This window comes from Canis lupus, chromosome 18 (genome assembly GCF_048164855.1).
Source record: "Canis lupus baileyi chromosome 18, mCanLup2.hap1, whole genome shotgun sequence".
Lineage (NCBI taxonomy): Eukaryota > Metazoa > Chordata > Mammalia > Carnivora > Canidae > Canis > Canis lupus.
In genome coordinates this window covers 25,784,509-25,798,263 of record NC_132855.1, presented here as the reverse complement: position 1 = coordinate 25,798,263, position 13,755 = coordinate 25,784,509, and the positions used below count along the sequence as shown (strand labels likewise).

General features: G+C 36.6%; 1 long non-coding RNA gene across 1 annotated transcript; it reads right to left on the bottom strand.

Moving 5' to 3' along the window:
• Nucleotides 1-332: 332 nt before the first annotated feature.
• Nucleotides 333-850, bottom strand: LOC140609547 (uncharacterized). The gene is made up of 2 exons (XR_012011354.1): nucleotides 779-850; nucleotides 333-491 (listed from the first exon to the last, which is right to left on the bottom strand). It is a non-coding gene; the product is annotated as an uncharacterized lncRNA (long non-coding RNA).
• Between the last annotated feature and the right edge of the window lie 12,905 nt (nucleotides 851-13,755).

Here is a 13,755-nt window from a genome sequence, read left to right as displayed (position 1 = left end):
GCCCTTGCCCAAACCTGCTTTATTAATCTAGAAAATTAAAATTGCTAACATTTGTCACATCCTCAGTATGTGCTGAATATTAGTCTGAGAACCCTTACCTGTGTTTTTTCATATGATTTTCCCCAATAATCCTAAGAGGCAGATACTATTTATTATCCCCAATATACACCTGAGGAAATGAGTGACAAAGAAATGCAGTACATTTCCTCAGGTCACTCACCTGGTAAGTGGCAAGCTGGGATCCCACTGAAGGCAGCCTGACCTCAAAGCCCTTACCTGCAGCCACTGTGTAATACGACACACAGAAGATTTATAAAATACTTCAGAAAGACTTTCACAGTTGCTTTCTTTATTTGGCCTTAGTCTCATGGATATTTATAAATCATATGAAAGACCATTTTCTTTTAAATCAGTTTACTGTCCTGGAGGTGTTATTCCTTGGTCCTTTCTTCAATACATTTTTCAAAAATTTCAATACAGACTTTTCATTGCTAGGAAAGAGAGAGAATGAGTGAAAATAGCCTGCCCTTTCAAACAGTCAAATTAATTCAACAAAATATTCACAGACATCACTGTATCAGATACCATGCAAGATCCTCAGGCTACAGGGTTCTTCGGCTTTGTGGTATCTAGTCCATATTTCATCCAAATATGAAATATGAAGTGATAATACTGTGATGAGGGATAGGATGATGGTAGTATGATGCTTTGAGAGCATGAAAGGTAGATGCCACAGCCAAATGGATCATTTATGGAAGGCTTCCCCCAGAAAACCTACCTTAATTGAGGTCTTTTGAAAGATGAGATGAGAGAAGTGGTGGTGTTTAGCAAACGGTGTATCACCCTGCTTGGGAAGACATGACAAAATACCGCAGTGTGAGTGTTTAAATAACAGACATTTACCCCTCAAAGTTCTGGAGGCTGAGGTCCAAGACCAAAGTGCCAACCAGCATGGTTTCAGCTGAGAGCTCTCTCCTTGGCTTGTAGACAGCTGACTCGTAGTTGTGTCCTCACATGGTGGGTTGGGGAATGGAAAGAGAGAGCACCCTCTGGTATCTCTTCTTATAAAGACACTAATTCTATCAAATAAGACCCCCCCCCCTTCTTAGGACCTCAGGTAATTCTAAGTGCCTCTAAAAGTCCTTTCTCCAAACACAGTCCCATTGGAGGTTGAAGCTTCAACATATGAATTTGAGGGGCACACATTCAGTCCATAACACATAAGCAGGGGGAGGGAGAATAGGTTTGAGCATGGAAAGTATTTCAGAAAGACAACGTAGAACTGAGAAGCTGTTGCTTTCAAGGATCTGAACATAATTCAATGGTTAAGGTGTTTGGATACTAGAGAGAGGCAGGGTACTGAGGTAAGCTGGAGTTTAGAGTTCATTCAAGGAGCAATAGCATTGAGAAACTACTGAAAGACTTTCACCTCAGAAGGGGTATGATGGAGCTGAATTATTTAATTTTTTAAAAGATTTTATTTATTTATTTGACAGAGGGAGAAGGAAGACAAGCAGGCAGAGTGGCAGGCAGAGGGAAAGGGAAAAGCAGGCTGTCTGCTGAGCAGGGAGCCCAATCCAGGGCTTAATCCCAGGACCCTGGGATCATGACCTGAGTCAAAGGCAGATGGAACTGAATTCTTAAAAGACTAGTTGGGGGCACCTGGGTGGCTCAGTCAGTTAAGCATCCAACTCCTGATTTCCATTCAGATCATGGTCTCAGGCCATGAGATTGAACCCTGCATTGGGCTCCAGCAGAATCTGCTTGAGATTCTCTCTCCCTCCCCCACTGCCCCTCCCCACTACTCTCACACACTTGCTCCCTCTCTAAGTTAATAAATTAAATCTTTTAAAAAAAAGAGATAAAAGGACTCCTTGTAGTAGGGAGAATAGATGAAGACAGCAAGAGAGAAGGCAGTCATTTGGGAAATGGTGGTTTTAGGGTAGTGACAATGGGGATGGAAAGAAGTAGACAGAGATGTTTAGGGAAGTGTAACAGCACAACTTGGCAAGGAACTGAACACTAGAAGAGGAAAAAGAGGTGTCAAAGATGGCACGCAAGTTGTTGGCTTGAGCTTCCCCAGCACTTGGCACTGGTTGAAACAGAAGCTCCATATAGAATACAAAGAGAGAATTGTCACCGCGTCCCAGGCAGGTCAGTGTGAAAACTCTTAGTTGCTCACCGCCCCAAGCGTGGCCAGAGTCTATGACAGCCAGAGCTTTCTGGCACTGAGCCTGCCCTTCGATAGCTACCTTTAAACCTAAAAGTTTAAAGGCTAGTAACACCTCATTAGTGTTTGTTTATCAGCCTTTACCAATTTCCGCATAGGCTTGTGTTCTGAATATCCCTTTTAACTTTGGTTTATTTTCTCAAAGTACATAGGGACTCTAGAGCTAAAAGAAGTAGACCTCTGTGATCTTGTCAGTGTATATCTAGACAAAGAAAATGTGGTTAAATATTGTAGTAACAATAATAGTGATTAGTGTAATGGAGGTTCCAAGTGCTGGGTAAAGACATATAAATAGATGTTAAATTTAATCCTGACAACCACTCTCTGAGGTAGGTGCTATTATTATCCTATAGGTCAAGACACTGAGATTTTGGATTTAAATGACTTACCAGTAAATCACCCACTTCAGAGGTCAGTCTCAGACAGACTGGCTCATGATGCTCTAATCCTGATTTTCATATTATTTGTCTTTCCATTTTTATCTCTAGGATAGTTTAACAATTGGGATATAATTTTAAATATTTTATGTATCAAGTTTTTAGCATTTGTACTGTAATTTAAAGATAACTTCCCAGTTATTATAATAATGGAGTCTTGGAGTGCCTCAGTGGCTCAGTCAGTTAAGCATTGCCTTTGGCTCAGGTCATCATCCCAGACCCCAGATCAAGTTCCACATCGGGCTCCCTGCAGAGCGGTGAACCTTCGTCTCCCTCTCCCTCTCCCTCTGCTCGTGCTCAATCTCTCTCTCTCTCTCTCTCTCTCTCTCTGTCAAATAAATAAAATCTTTTTAAAAAATAAAACAAAATATAAATGAAGAAGTCTTACTGCAAGAAAGTTGAAAAAGAAAAAAGAAAGTAAAAATAATCCACAATCCTACTACCTGGAGATAACTATTATAATTTTGATGCATTTCATGCTAGGATTTTTCACCACATATGTTTTTTAGTTCAGATCAGTATTTATACATCTTAACCATTCTTTTTTTTTTTTTCCATTTAAATTGTAAATGTAACCCTGTGTCCATGCTATTTTTTTTTAAAGGTTTTATTTATTTCTTTGAGAGAGTGGACAAGCAATGGGGAGGGGCAGAGGGAGAAGGAGAGAAGCAGACTCCCCACTGAGCAGGGAGCCTGATCTGGAGCTCCATTCCAGGACCCTGAGATCATGACCTGAGCTGAAGGCAGATGCTTAACTAACTGAGCTACCCAGGTGCCCCTCTCCATGATATTAAACATGATTTACAAATGTTATTTTCAATGGCTAAAAAATTTTTCATTATATGGATATAATTGATGTAAACATTCACACATTTTGAACATTTAGGTTTTTTCTCATTTTCCCACTACTATAAATAACATATTTGGTATTTCAAGTTATTTCTTTGAAATATGTTGCCAGAAGTGTAATTATTGCTTCAAAAGGATCGTCACATTTTTATGGCTTTTATTACTTTTGAAAAACAGTGAAATAATAGACATTCTTATGAGCAGGAAATGAGAATTTTTGCTTCCTCATACCTTCACCACTATTGTGTTTTATCACTTTTAAAGTTTTATTAATAATTTTATATTTTTAATAATTTTTATTTTTTGTCTACAAACAACATTTAACATTGTTATATACTTTTGAGGTTTATTTTTATCTTTAAAAATTATTTTTCTTTTCCTGTCCCTTATCCATCCACCTATTTATTCATTTAACAATATTTATTGGGCAACTATTATATTACATGCTAGTCCCTATTTGAAACTTTAAAATATGTCAGTAACCAGAAAGGCAATGTTTCTGATCTCATAGTGCTAAAAGACTAGGGAAAATCAAACAGTAAATGAGTTAAATTTTTTAATCTAATCATAAAGGGCTATGCAAACTACTTATTTAAAAGGAGTAATAAACAATAGAGCATAGTTCTTAAAAGGTTTGGTCTCAGGAACCCTTTACAATTTTAATTATTGAGGGCCCCCATATGAATGAGTTACATCTATCAACATTTAGTGTATTAGAAATAAAAACTGAAAAAATTTTGAAACACAGGGACACTCAAGCACCCATTCCATTAATAGCCATCAGAGAGCTGTAATCACCTACCAAGTAGCTTCTGGAAAACTCCACTGTGCACTCATATGGAAATATGGATAAAAAGACAAAGAATGACAGTATTATTATGAAAACAGCTTGACCTCATAGATCCCTTGCAAAGATCTCAAGGATTCTTGGAATCCCCAGACCATACTTCAAGAACCACTCTGATGAAAAATGACTTTTGCATTGGGAGGTTAGAGGAGGTCTCTCTGAGGATATGACATTTAGCTCAGGAAGCAAGTGATGAGAAAGAACAGTAGTGAGAATGTCAAAAGAAAAAGCATTTGATTTGTGAGAATTCATCAATCATGTATATATCTGTGTGTAAATCTACATGACGATGAAACATATATATATACATATATATACACACATATATACATATAGACACACACCTTTATAAATATACTATGCTTCAATGAAAGTGTTTTTCAGCAAGATTTAAAAGGATAGATACTATAGAGGTTAAATAAAAAATAAGGAAAAACATATATGCCAAAAGTGGCTCTACTAGATTCAGCATTTTTATCAATATTAAAGATATTCCAGGCCATGTGGGTGGCTCAGTGGTTGAGCATCTGCCTTCAGTTCCCAGAGTCCTGGGATCGAGTTCCACATCGGGCTCCCCACAAGGAGCCTGCTTCTCCCTCTGTCTATGTCTCTGCCTCTCTCTCCGTGTCTCTCATGAATAAATAAAATCTTTAAAAAAAGACATTCAAGGCAAATATATGAAGATTTCAGATCAGGTGACTTGCCACTGGAAAAATAAAAATAGACTACTCTAAACCCTGAAAGTCCCTGTTTCTGGAAGATAAAGTCTTCCTGAGACTCAAGTTCTATATTGACTCTTGCATTGTTTTGAGTAGAGGAAAAAATAAATATTCACAAATTTGGGCCCAGAAACATAATTTCTAACCCTGAATTTAGGGCACCAGATGGTCAAACAACAGCCTCTTATTTATGTTCAGTCTCTCACCAAAAAATTGGCGCCTAACAACTGAATGGACTACTTTTCTTTATTCTTTTCAAAAATCTATATTTATTTTTATATTATCAAATTAAAATAATGTAGATGAAATTTTGCAATACATTCAAAAATATAAAATGTTAAACCCTAATAAATTATTAAGTTTTATCCTATTTCCTTTTTTCTAAATAGGCATGATTTTTACCTGATATGATTTCCTCTTTTGTAAATAGGCATGATTTTTACCTGATATGATTAAGCCTCACAATATTGTATCCTGCTTTCTATTTTACTAATAATTTTCTTATTCACTTATTTAATTATTATTTATGTTCTGCCCTTCTACTAGAATATAAATGTTACAAGAACAGGGCAGGAGAGTGATGCTTATTTTGTTCATTGATATTTTTCAAGTGCTTAAAACAATACTTGATACATTATAGGCGTTCAACAAATTCTTTTGTTGATTTGATGTCATACATAGCACATGTATCTTTTCAGATTGCTATAGACCCCTAACTATTCTCTCAGATAGATTCTATGCTTCACTCTTGAGGTAAGTAATCTAGAATAAAAGCTTCCCACTCAATGTTCTATATTTCACATTTATAGATACTATCATTAATACTCTTCAGTTCATAATTGGTTGCAAATTCAAACACCTATGTAAGTTTAGGCAGTTAGATAAATTAGCTTGCAAGATATAAAAGGAGGTTGCAATAAGGAATGGTGGGGTCTGTGGAAAAGTTGAGAGCACATCACTTATCATATCCAGAGGGGCCCCAGCCATTCAACTCTAGCCAATGACAGGCATGCAAAAATTAGAACCCAGTGCTATCAGGTTGTCTGATTTTTTATGAGAAGGCAGAAATTTGAAATCTTATCTCTATGCTGCTGATTTTCAATGTTGCCAACTAAATCAAACTTTTATAAAGCACTGTGAAATCCTACCCACATGGCCAAACAAAATGAATCTGAGGACACAGAATTATGCCACTTCACACACACAGTAGAAAAACTCTTATTAAAAAACAAAGAAAATAAACGTTGGCAAGAATGTGGAGAAATTGGAACCTTTGCACGTTGCTGGTGGGAGTGTAAAATGGTGTCAACTGTAGAAAATGGTGTAGATGGAGAAGGACGTAGCTTGCATAACAATGCGAATATAATGAATACCATGGAACTGAAATCTTAAAAATGGCTAAAATGGCAAATTATTTGGTGTGTACATTTTGCCAGTTGTTTTTTTTTTAATGAATCCATGGGAATCCACCTCCAATTTGAGACTAGTCCAACTGTCTCTGTAGACTGTGTATCAGCAAATTGACTTTTGCAGTCATGTGTGCAGGTACTTATATGTACGTGACTGCAATGCTTTGATCTTTTGTATTGTGATTCACTGCATAGAACAGGCTGCTCCAGAAGCAAATAGGTAGAGATAAAACAAACACTAGACCAGGATGTTAAGAAAAAAGTAAATGCTGACTCAGTATGGGCTTTTAACCATACAACATTTAAGTGCCTTTAAATCCTATTATTCTATGAGCATAATTGATAGCATGCACTCTTTTAGAATAATTTGCCTACCAAATTCCATTTCTGTAACCATCATTGATTCTATTTAAAGCCTTAGGAAAGATCTCTAACTTCTCTGTGGTTTTCTGTCATGATAAAAATAAAGACAACAGTATTTGCAAACAAAAATAGTTGGAATGTGCTTTGAGATCCTTGAGCTAATATTGTCTAAGTAGAAAAAATTATTACTATACTACCTACTGTTCTTCACACAGCTAAATCATACTTAATACCATCACATTCTATAAAAGATGGTCAATAGGGTATGAACTGAAAAGAAAAGCTCATGAAGTAAGCAATTAAAAATGAATAATAATTTTAATTATGTGGACGATAAATATATCCAACCCAGTTAAAATTTTGGTTTCTTTTTTTCTATGCTCCAACTGATTAGTCTGAAGTTAGTATTACCATCAATAGGGCCACCATTTTGACAATAAGAGACAAATGGAAATTAGCTTAAAGCGAAAATATGTAAAATGCCAGTTCTGAGTCCAGTTGATTTTTTTTTAAAGAAAGAAAGAGCAAAAGAAGAAAATCTTTTTTTGGAAGAAGTTCCAAAAGGGTATCTGAAATTTTATCTCCTTTTTCTCTCCTGTTTGCTTGCCCTGACTCCCCCCAGAAAACCCTGATTTTAGCTGGCAGTAAGAAACGCTACACAGCTTTAGCAAATCAAATACTTTTTATTGGAGACAGTCTCTGGGGAAAATGGAGCTACCTAAAAGATTAGATGGAATTTAATTTTTACTCCAGAAATGTGTCCTTAATAGGAGTCCTTTATATGTTATATACCATTTTTATTATTAATGTGAGCATTAAGGGACCCCAAAACATGTCATCTGCTTGCAAAGCTTTTTTAACAAGATGATGCTAAGAGAAGCCTGACTCCTTTTTCACAGCTGGCCCACAGGGCATTTGCTGAGTTAAAAGAGATGAGAAAGATATCACTTTCTATATTCTGTAGTGGCAGAGGTGCTACAGAGAGGAAAGAAAAGCACAAATTATCTGGGTTTTTTTCTTTTTAATCATGATTGGTTTAAATGGTTTTAATATGTCAATGAAAGGGGAGTATTTTTCAAACATATTTGTGTTGCTTTGTTTCATGGATTTGGAGTCTTTTAAAATAAGGAAAGATGACCATTTCTAAGACTGCAAATATAAGTATTATAAATCAGGTATATGGGTTGTTTATTTAGGTAGAAATTAGAAAAGCACCCAAAATGGAATAAAGTTTGTAAATATATATATATATATATACACATATTTTTTTAATTTTTATTTTTTTTAAGATTTTATTTATTTATTCATGAGAGACACAGAGAGAGAGAGAGACAGAGACAAAGGCAGAGGGAGAAGCAGACTCCATGCAGGGTGCCTGACGTGGGACTCGCTCCTGGGTCTCCAGGATCACACCCTTGGCTGAAGGCGGCGCTAAACCACTGAGCCACCCGGGCTGCCTATATATATATATATATATATATATATATATATATATATATATATATATATATATATTTATTTATTTATATTTTTAATTTAAGAAATCTCTATACCCAACCTGGGGCTTGAACTCACAACCCCAACATAAGGAGTCTCATGCTTTACCACCTGAGCCAGCCAGGTGCCTCAGTTTATCAAAAATTTTAATTGAGGTAGGAGAGTAAATATCTTCATGTTTTAGAATAAGTAATGTGTTTCTGAACCAAACTGAACATTTGATTCAATTTGTTAACATGTTCTCAAAGAGAAGAAAAAACAATCAGCAAATGAACTGCCCTCTCACCCTTGCTTCTCCCAAACTTTGAACAGTGTTAGGTTGAATCTTACATATTCCCATGTTTCAAATCAGACACACTTGAAACTAGCAATTTTGTATGGTTCAAACTTTGCATTGGTTTATTCAAATATTAGAATATCTGAGCTAAGATACTGCCCACATTGTATATAGATGAGCAGGTGTCCCCTTTGTGTAAAGACCGTGTCAACTGGAACGTTTTAGGCTATGTATGGGCTTTGTGAAGAGCCACATGTGCTCTTGGAACTGTGCATGTGGAGATGTATTTCCTGTTGAAAGAATGTACCATTGTCAGGGCACCTGGGTGGCTCAGTCGGTTAAGTGTCTGCCTTCAGCTCAGGTCATGATCCTGGGGTCCTGTGATCAAGCCTGGCATTGGGGTCCCTGCTCAGCAGGGAGGTTGCTTCTCCCTCTCCCTCTGTCACTCCCCCTGCTTGTGCTTGCTTGCTCTCTCTCTCTTTCTCCCTCCCTCTCTCTGTCAAATAAATAAATAAAATCTTTTTTTTTTTTTAAAGAAAAGAATGTACTATTGTCTTGCTCTAATGCAATGACCAATTGCAATAATGCAGGGATAAATGAAAAGTCAAGTGGAGTATCAAGACACAAAATAATCCTCCACGTTTCTTTTTAAAACATTCTGGCTTGTTGTGTGGCAGGCTAGAAGCAACAGACCTACCAGGGCTCAGCCTTGCCCTCTCTCATTTATGTCTCAGTGAATCTTGGAGAATGTGCTTTTGCTCAAAGCATATCAAAGGGAAGGATCAAGCCCTTGGTATTACTGTGAAATGTAATTTGCACACCACTTTATATGTTAGGAGAATGCAACAGTGTGAAGTTCAACAAATTGAGCCTTTCTATGAGGAACGCTATCAATAAGATTCCTGGCCCTCACACATGGATGTTTTCAGTTGTTAGTGATTTATTTTACTGATCCTTTCAATTTGTCAACCATTAAAGAATAGACTCTCCGTCTTCAGAATTCTAATACCCGTCACATAGCTAAAATTAGAACTCCTAAATATTTGCTGAGTGCCTTAAATCTTTATGACTCTAGAAAATAAAAAGAATCCAAGAGCATTAGGAGAAGAATAGAGACTTCACTGTTTAGATAGTCTCCCTCTAATCATTTATGGCTCCTGCTTCCACAAACTAGAATAGCTTAGTCACTTATTTATTCCTCCTCTAATTCTGCTACTTGAGTGAAAATCCAAGTCACTCTTAATTTGTCTTATTTTAGCAACATGTAATCTGGCTAATTTGTTCCTTGAGAATTAATTTCCAAGTCAAACAACTCCCTTTAAGCCAACGTCCGTGTTATGTCCAAATATCCAGACAAGTGGGGGGAGGAGAAGGAAATCCACTAAATATCTGGATGATTCATGTCAAAGAGCACAATATCCAAGCAGGTGGAAATGGTGCATGAGTCAGAAGCACTAATCTGCGTGCTAATGGACCATTTATTTGCATTTCATTTTCCTTGAGAAGAAAAGTTCTATGTCAGTCTTTCTAATTTTGAGTGCAGTATGTATGCATATCTGTTGATATTTAAAGAAAAAAGCTGCACACATACAGGTATTCACATCTCTGAGCTGCATAATTGGTTTCCTTTTCAAAATAGAAAGGTACCAGCTAAATGATTCACATGAGGTATTTCCAAACATTCATTTGATAAAGTGATTAATACTGTAAATATCTATTCAAGGCTTTTAATAAACTGATGGATTTTGCTAAATGTTAAATGACAAGAAGAATCCAAAAGTTCAAATTGCATATAATTCAGAGTTACATTATTCCAAGGGCAAATGTACCCACATAGCCCAAGTTGTAGGGGTCCAGCTACATGAGTCAACAATGTTCTGGTTCCAGCTGTATCTTCCAGCTTAAATATCAGTAGAATGATCAGGTTCCTGTGGCTACCTGGGACTTCTAAGACTCAAGCATTTTTCCAAGAATCTCCCCATTGGCTGGTGCCGAATTTATTTGTACTGTTGGGGAGATGGCACAAGAAAGATACTGGAGTTGAGATTCTTCTTTTTTCTGTCACTTACCAAGACTGAGTGGCCTGCTTTATCTATCCCAATTTGAGAATGGAAGCTGGGCAGAGAATGAAAGCCAATCACCAACTGCATAATATCCTAATTCACATGACCATAGCATTTTACTCTATTATTATTCTCAGTATTGTTTTGACAGCTTTTAAGGCCTTTGGGGATCCAAATTCTGACTTTCGTGTCAGTTTTTGTAGGCCAACAACCATTAAACACCCAGTGTTAGAAAAAAGAACTAACATATTTGACTGCTTGTATGGGTTACTTCAACCTTGTTAGTCCTATTTTAAAAGTTAGAAAACCAAACTGGTCAAGGTTACTGTATCAGTTTTCTAGGACTGTTGTACCAAAATCTCACAAATGTGCTTTAAGCCATTAAAGCAAGATCAACTTATTGTCTCACCGTTCTGGGGGCTGGAAGTCTGTCAGCAGGGCCATGCTTTACCTGAAACCTGTAGGGTAGTGCTTCCTCACCTCTTTCTAGGTCTAGGCAACCCTGGCTTGTAGATACATCTCTCCAACCCTCCAACTTTCAATCCAACACTTTCACATAGCATTCTCCCTATATGTCTCTGTGTTTTCACATGGCTGCCTATTTTTTTTTTAATTGAGGTATAAATGACACATAACATTATATTAGTTTCAGGTACAGAACATAATGATTCGATATCTGTATCTATTGCAAAATAACCACAAGTTTAGTTAACATCTGTCACCATACAGAGTTACAGTGATGAGTGACTTTTAAGATTTATAGTCTTTGGAACTTTCAAATATGCAATACAGTATTATTAATTCTGGTTATTATGTTTATGTCACATCCCCATGTTTTCTTTATTTTATAACCAAAAGTGTGTATCTTCAACCTCATTTCACCCATTTCACCCATACTCTACCCCTTTCCTCTGGCAGCCACCAATCTGTTCTCTGTATCCTTGAGCTTGAGTTTTGTTTGTTTATTTAATTCCATGTATAAGTGATATCATATAGTCTTTGTCTTTCTCTGATTTGTTTCACAGGATAATGCCCTCAAGGTCCAATCATATTGTCAAAATGGTAACATATCAATTTTTGTGGGTAAATAGTATTCCATTGCACAGATATATCTTTTTTTGTCCATTTATCCATCGATGGACACTTAGGTGGTTTCCAAATCTTGGCTATTGTAAAATAATGCTAAACTAACATGATAATGCATTTATCTTTTCAAATTAATGTTTTAATTTTCTGGGAATTTCTGGGTGGAATTGCTGGGTCACATGGCAGTTGTATTTTTAATTTTTTAGAAAACTTCATACTATTTTCCATAGGGTCTGCACCAATTTATAGTCTCACCAACAGCACACAAGGGTTCCTTTCTCTCCACATCCCAAAAAAAGACATACAAATGGCCTACAAGTACATGAAAATATGTACTTAATTATTCTTAATTATCAGAGTAATGCAAATCAAAACCTAATGAGATCACTTCATACCTGTCATAGAATGGTTATAATCAAAAAGAAATAAGTATTGTATGTCTTTTTGGGGGTAAAGTTATATTCAGATCATTTGCCCATTTTTAAATTGGATTGTTGTTTGCTATTGAGCTGTGTGTATTCTTTATATATTTGGAATACTAACTTCTCTCATTAGATACATGGTTTGCAAATATTTTCTCCCATTCTGTAGGTTGCCTTTTCATTTTGTTCATGGTTTCTTTTATTGTGCAGAAGATTTTCAGTTTAATATAGTCTCACTTGTTTATTTTTGCTTTTGTTGTATTTGTTTTTGAAGTCAGATTTTTTTTTATTTTTTTAAGGATTTTATTTATTTATTCATGAGAGACACAGAGAGAAGGCAGAGACACAGGCAGAGGAAGAAGCAGACTCCTTGCAGGAGCCCAATGTGGGACTCGATCCCAGAATTCCAGGGTCATGCCCTGAGCCAAAGGCAGATGCTCATCCACTGAGCCACCCAGGTGTCCCTGGAGTCAGATCTTTAAAAGTCATCACCAAGACCAATGTCAAGGAGCTTACCAGTACCCCTGAAACTAATAATACACTATATGTTAACTAAATTGGATTTAAATAAAATTTTTTAATTTCTAAAAAGAAGCTTGCCTCTTATATTTTGTTCCGGGATTTTTATGGTTTTAGGTCTTATGCTTAAATATTTGGTTCATTCTGAGTTGATTTTTATGTAAGATACTAGGCTGGTTTCATTCTTTTACATGTGGCTGTCCAGTTTTCCCACCATCACTTATTTAAGAGACTGTCCTTTTCCCCATTGTATATTCTTGTCTCCTTTGTCATAAATTAATTGAAGTATTTAATTAATTGAGCATACATATGTGGGTTCATTTCTGGGTTCTTTTTCTTTTTTAAAAAGGATTTTAGTTATTTATTTATTCATGAGAGACACAGATTGAGAGAGAGAGGCAGAGACACAGGCAGAGGGAGAAGCAGGCTCCATGCAGGGAGCCCGACGTGGGACTCCATTCCGGGTCTCCAGGATCTTGCCAGGGCTGAAGCCACGTGGTGCTAAACCCCTGAGCCACCCAGGCTGCCCCATTTCTGGCTTATTTATTCTGTTTCATTGACCTATGTGTCTGTTTTTATGCCAATACCATATTGTTTTGTTTACTATAGTTTCGTTATGTAGTTTAAAATCTGGGAGGGTCATGCCTCCAGCATCGTTTTTTCTCAGGTCCTCTCCCTTTTCTTATTGAGCTGTCTTCTTTTCTACTACAATATAGCCTCCTTTCGATGCTCTAGTTGATAATTTTTTTATCAGTACTAAAATAATAACTGTGACACATCTTTATCCTTTCTGCAACCTCTCAAATTCCACTAATGAAATGTGTGGATATTCTGTCTTAATTATGAACTCACCTACAGCTAGGGATCTTTCTTACCTACTTATATCATTGCTGCTGTTGTAATTGCATTGGTGCTATGCATTTTCCTCTGTCCTCTGTGCATTAGAATATGCTCCAAGGTGGGGCACCTGGGTGGCTCAGCGGTTGAGGGTTCTGCCTTTGGCCCAGGGCATGATCCCGAAGTCCTGGGATGGAGTC